This window comes from Rhododendron vialii, chromosome 4a, assembly GCF_030253575.1.
Source record: "Rhododendron vialii isolate Sample 1 chromosome 4a, ASM3025357v1".
Lineage (NCBI taxonomy): Eukaryota > Viridiplantae > Streptophyta > Magnoliopsida > Ericales > Ericaceae > Rhododendron > Rhododendron vialii.
The window spans coordinates 31209057-31216025 of record NC_080560.1 but is presented as its reverse complement, the minus strand read 5'-3'; positions in this window follow the sequence as shown (position 1 = coordinate 31216025).

The window sequence follows — 6969 nt, the reverse complement described above, 5'->3', positions numbered from 1 at the left end:
GTTAATTCTGTGAATTCCTTTTTTGTCTCTCCTTTTGTTTTTTTGTCTCCGGACAAGGGTCTACTCTAAGTTCCCTTCCAACCAGTTTGGTTCAGTTTTAGATTATTTATGGGCTCTTTCGGGGCTCACAACAATGATCGGGACCGTTCACTTTTTAGATCTCATCGGAAACATAAACCACTTCCAAAATCACGTTGATCGGATTATCGTTTGATATGATTTGAAAATGTATTTATTTTCAAATAATTGTGTCAAATAAGTTGCAATCTAATATTGCACATTTTTTTCTTACAAACTTAATGCCTTTATCTTGGATATATCAAAAATATTTTTTGATATATCTTGGATTATTTTTGGGCTTTATCATGAATATTTCAAAAACTATATGGGTAAAAGTCATAATTATTTATTTTTTTGATTCATCTGAACGAGACGAACCAATAATCAGGAAAAATTTCAAAATGATACATGAACTTTGCACCAAATGTCACAGAGACACTTGTACTAACAAAATCCTCAAATTTAGACACATGAACTTAAGTTTATTTCAACTAAACACCTGTACTAACAAAATCCCTAAATTTAGACCCCCGCCGTTATACTCCGTCCCAAAAATTGCTGACATGACATTTCTAACCCGTTTAAGTTGCCTTATTGCACATGTTTCTAACAAGGGACGATGCACTCAAGCAAAACCCATAGGCAGACTGCAGGTCTAGGGTTGAAGTGAGGGAGATGGTAGAACAATAGGCAGACTTCTGGAGAGAGAAATGGAGGAAAATCAATTAGGTTAAGGTCATTTTCCCTCCAAATCATGTTTTTTTGCCCAAACCCAGTTCTTCTTTCTGCTCGGCATACTTCTAATGATGGATTTCACTTGGGTGCATCGTCCCCTGTTGGAAACACGTGTAATAGGGCAACTTAAACGGGTTGGAGATGCCATATCAACAATTTTTAGGACGGAGTATAACGACGGGGGTCTAAATTTGGGAATTTTGTTAGTACAAGTGTTTAATTGAAATAAACTTAAGTTCAGGTGTCTAAATTTGGGGATTTTGTTAGTACAGGTGTTTAATTTAAATAAACTTAAATTCAAGTGTCTCTGTGACATTTGGTATACAGTTCATGTGCCATTTTGAAAATTTTCCCAATAATCTACAAAAGTTAGGAGCAAAACTTATAAACATGAAAAAATTTAAATAAGGACAACAAGCAAGATCCAAAAAATCTAAGTGGAACTGGGTGTGTTCCACTAAAAAATTATCTTTCAAATAAGTAGTACTTATTTTTTGAATTAAATGTAATGTATTATGAGAAAATTGATATGTCTCGTAAAACGAAAAATAATAGAGTAGACTTCTCATATCCTCGTGTGTGTTATTTCCATATTCCCCAGGTTGGATGAGACGGTGCTCATTGATGCCGCAAGAAGTTTTTTTGAGTCTTCCTGCCTCCACGAACCGCTTCAATGTCGACCCCTCAAATTGGTTCTAAAAAAAAAAGGAAGAACAAAATTATGACCCCTCAAATGCTATCTTTATTAGTCTTTGCCAATCCAATGTACTCAGACTATATAATTTTTGGATCTTGAACTAAAAATTAAATGGTCGAAAAGGCACCAAAACAGAAATGTAGAGCATTTATTATTATTATTATTATTATTTTGAGATATGTAGAGGAATTTGAATGAAGGTGTTATGCAATAAAAAAGTCTCCCGTACACACCCAAAAAAAAAACACACCATTCGCATTCAATGTACATCCCATATCATACGTATAAAAATTTAGGGGAAAAAACTGTAATAGTCATTATAGTTATGTGTTTGTGTCAATTTGGTCTCTGTAGTTATAATTGGCTCGATTTACACTATTTACTTTCCATTTTGTTTCAATTCGGTCCAATTGCTAACTTCCGTTAATCTGCCGTTAGTCTTTTAAATAGCAAAATCATATGGCCCCCTTTTTTGGGGTTAAAACTGATCCGTTCGGCTAAATAAGCCAACTTCCTTATTTTTTGTCCTTATTCAATTTTTTTTCGTATTTGTTAGTTTTTCGTCAATTTTTTTGGGGTTATTGCATCGTCATGACGAGAAGAATTTAAAAAGTAAAAAATTATTATTGAAATTCAATTTTTTTTGAATAAAGATGAAAAAACTGGCTTAGGTTTATTTTTCAACATTCTTAGTCAGGAATCAGTGCATGAGCCAAGTGTAGGAAAATGAATGGAATGACAGGGCACTATTTTTTGTAACTACTTGGACTGTTAAGTTAGGTTTATTGTAACCTAGTTGAGTGATTTGTTATGTCTATGTATTAGGTTATGACATGGTAAATTTGGAATTGAGTTTTTATAATATTCTGACTTTTGGACATGATTATTTATCATGTTATGACTTTTGGATTTATATCATGTTGTGACTTTTGGACATGGTTCTATATGCATTTTCAGTATTATGTAGAAAAATAAGGCATCTTAGTATTTGTCCACAAGTTGAACATGTAGACAATATCAGGGGTTATGATGCCTTATGGCTGATCATGAAAATGCTGAATTCGATGGCAACATTTTGTAGAAAATTATAACCAAATTCTTCCCAAGTGCCTCTTTATCAATGGAGAATGGAAGAATGAGATGTGTTTTGGTTCAGAGGTATATTAGGGCAAGAGGGGAATGAGCAACCTTATTCAGCTAAATAAGCCAACTGGCTTATTTTTTTGTCCTTATTTAATTTTTTTTCGTATTTGTTAGTTTTTCATCATTTTTTTGGGAATTATTGCATCATCATAACAAGAGGAATCTAAAAAGTAAAAAATTACGATCGAACCCTAATTTTTTTGGAATCTAAAAAGTAAAAAATTACGATCGAACCTTAATTTTTTTGAATAAAAACAAAAATTAGCCAATAAGCCAATTTTTTTCGTCTTTATTAAAAAAATTGGATTTCGATCATAATTTTACTTTTTAGATTCCTCTCGTCATGACGATGCAATAACCCTAAAAAAATTGACGAAAAACTAACAAATACGAAAAAAATTTGAATAAGGATAAAAAAATAAGCCAGTTGGCTTATTTAGCCGAATGAGTCTATTTTAATCCCAAAAAAGGGGGCCATATGATTTTGTTGTTTAAAGGACTAACGGCGGACTAACGGAAGTTAGTAATTGGACCAAATTGGAACAAAATGAAAAGTACAGAGTGTAAATCGAGCCAGTTGCAACTACAGGGACCAAATTGACACAAATACTTAACTACATGGACTATTTCAGTTTTTTTCCCAAAAATTTATCATTCCCTATCTTTCCTTATTATTTACCATTCCGTATAAAAACTGTGATCAGTTGATACACGCAACTAATAAAACCAACAGTATAGTATGAAATCCTATGATATGGAAATCATAGTAATTTATTCTAATATATAAAGGGAGAGCACCACATTAGTATCTCTCTTGTCATGTATTTTTCTTTTCCAAAAATGCCCTCTAAAAAACCAACACAATACAATATAGTTAACTACGAGGATATATTAGATATTTTAACACATAAAAAAAACTTCCAAAAAAGTTACCACCCACTACATATCCCCTACTTCGCAAACTACACACCTTTCTCTGAAACTCCTTCATCACTGATTCACGAAAATAATAGTACCCAGTATTCGAGTCTCCCCTCCCATTCTCCGTCCACGGCTTGATGAAATACCCAGTGTTCATTTTTTTGCTCGGTAAGAATAGTATGTAGTCATTAAATGTTCACTGAATTACACCTTTAGGCTATATTTGGTAACACTATCACTTTTTTGTTTCTTATTTTCTATTTGTTGAAATCAATTTCTATTTTTTCTTAAAAAAAATGAAAGCGGAAAACTTGTTTGTATCAACCTATTTTAAAAAAAAATTAATTTCTGAAACCAGTTTTTACTTTTTTTAAAATGGTCTCTTGCAATTTCTCCACTAGTTCCCAACGATACGGAAGCGGGGGCTCTGCTGTGCCTCATGGCTTGCTTCTAGGCGTAAACTTGCAGGTTAGAAAGCTTATTTTAGTGTCATGTGCAATTGTGCATACTATATTTTAACTCCTCATTTTTATGTTGATGTGTTCTTTTTGACAACATTGCACTTGAAAGTGTTTACTTTGTTGGTCCTTATCTATCTTCTCTACTTTAGTTCATGGAAAAGGAAACTATGATGGTTCCCTTGATGAAGTTTTGTGATTTGCTAGGACGATATGATTTTTGGAACCATATTTATTTTTCAAGGTTTTAGACTATGATTTTCCTACAGATGTGTATCTCTCTCTCTCTCTCTCTCTCTCTCTCTCTCTCTCTCTCTCATGTGTATGTATCTCTTTGTTTTACTATGAGTACTACTACGACTTTCAATTCTCCACTTTCGAAAATCCAGAAATAACTGTCAACAATGCTTTCTGAAACACTGTAAGTTAAAGCTCAACAATCTTTGCATTGTACTCCAATTAAGAGTGACAAAACCAGCGATATATTCCGTGCTATATATGTTGGTGTTGAATGTCATGTCTTTTGTGTTCCTGTTTTTTTTACTATTTTCGTTCATAATTTCAAATTGTCATAAAAGAGAAGATAGCAATTGTTTTAAAACTACAGGTACTTGTTATTACTAGAACTTGTGACAAAGAAAAGGAATGCCTTCAGTCTTATAATTAGATTTCATTTGCAGCTCGTGTGGCAGCAAAGCAATGGTCAAGAGCATATAAATCGCTCTAAGATGATGACAAGGTCAGTAAGTGTCCACCTCATAACTGTAACTTCTTAATTTTGTTTAATGCCATTAATATTGTTGATAGTTTGTGCTTTTGTTGCTGCCTGAGTTATAATTATATTTTCATAGGTTAAAATCTTTTGACTAGTATTTAGTCTCGAAGCGGCGGTGTACATGTAGCCGCATATTGGATCCCGTCATTGGCTACCGTTTTCTTATGGAAATTGTGTGTAGAAAGAAATAAGGAATTTTTCTTCCTTTTGATAGAGATCGAAAGAGGACCAACGAGGAGCTAGGTAGGCATGGCTGAAACCACAATACGGTGTTCTTCCGCTTGTTTTGGTTTCTTATTCTCGGTTTCATTTGCTCGATGTTTGATTCTACTCAATGGATAGTTATACTTTCTCTAGAAAGCTTAATTATTTTGGGAAGGTCAAGGATCGTTGATCTTTATGATACAGTACTGCAAGGCATGCACAATGTGATATGTTTATGCTTTAGGTGTGTCTCTTATGTAGGATAGGATCAAACGTCATTTTTTAGATCCAAGAATATACATACTCGGCGTGCTTTTCCACTTGGGTTCTCATGTTTCATAGAGATCTTGATATTGGAATATGGATGCTCCGAGTATCCAGCTAGAGAACCAAATGGACTAAATTACTTTTATTTTGTGTAGTTTTTTCGAGGAGGATATACGCCGAGCCTCATCTTTTCATGTTTGTTTGATTAAATGCATGAGAGAGTTTCTGTCATGGAATCAATGGCCATTGCATACGCACAAAGCGTGTGTTGCAATGAGTCTTGATATTTTATGAAGATTTTACGATATTGATAATTGGTTTATTGAGTTCAGATTTGTCGGGATTCTGGTTGTTTATGTGAAGAATTGCTGAGAACTTTTTCCCTTTATGTATGAAGAGTATGTGCTGATGTTGTGTCCTTAGCCCAAGTATCTATATACTCCAATAAGGAGCAATGGTTTTTGAATCTTATACATAACCAACGGTCCAGATTTATCTTCTCTTTATGCATAAATCTATATAATAAGGAGCGATGGTTTTTGAATCTTATACATAACCAATGATCCAGATTTATCTTCTCTTTATGCATAAATCTATCTCTTTATGCATAAATCTAGCCATTGGCTAAATTGAGGTAGTGCGCGCGCTCTCTCTCTCTCCCTCTCTCACATCAGACGCTCACTCTTCCTCTTTCTCACGTTTTTCAGAGGCGCCCTCTCTCTCTCCCACCCTCCTTCCTCTCCGTTTTGTTTCCAGCTTACACCTCTCCCCCTCCTTCTCCGTCACCCTTTCGCCCTCTCTCTTCTTCTCAAGCCGGGCAAAGTGGAAACGTGCTCTGCCTTCAGCCTTCTCCTAGGTAAGTTCATTCTCTTTACTTCTTCTATATTTTCCAGAAATTGTATTTTTAACGCTTTAATCAAGACTTTAGGAATTGAATACGTTCCTTATTTTATTGCATCTAAGGTGTTTGTAAGGATGCCTCACACAATTCGAATTAAATAATATAGCTCGAGTCCTGTATTTTATTCGGTTGCTTTAAATTGCTCTCCTATAGATAACTACTTTTAATTGTGGCTCTCTGTTCTAATACTTCATTTGGGTGAAAGTTACCTAATTTCCATCATGTATGAACAAAATTCGTGTTTAAGTTCATTCTCTACAGAAACCAAGTTACCTAATTGGCCACATATGATGGACCTAAGTTCTCTTTCTTAAAGAAAGAATTTAAAATGGCTCTCTGTCCTTATACTTCCTTTGGGTGAAAGTTACCTAATACACTGTCTGGCGGCTGGCGGGTCAAGGTTTCTAATATCGGTGACGTGCAACATGCAAAGTTGAAAATCTGTTTGCCTATCAAAAAAACTGCTTCATGGATATCTCTACCTAGGGAAGGTCGAAAGCGGAAGGAAGTAGAAAAGAAATAAGATCGTGCTTCGTTTACTACACCGGCAATAGGATCGTCTCGTCGAGGTTTAGTTACAATCTCAGTCCACTGTGCATACCGAGCACCATTAGTCTCACTATCTTTTCCCTTTCCTTTCATCTCTCTTCTAGAGCAAGATGGGGGATGGATGGGAGGAAATTTGAAGCTAGACCCAATAATCAGCCCTTAGATGTAGCCATCTCTTTCTTTCTGGATGTGTCTTCTGAGTGGTAGTTCTATGAGTTGGGTGTGTTAAGCATAGGTTTCCTTTTCTTTTTTATCTTCT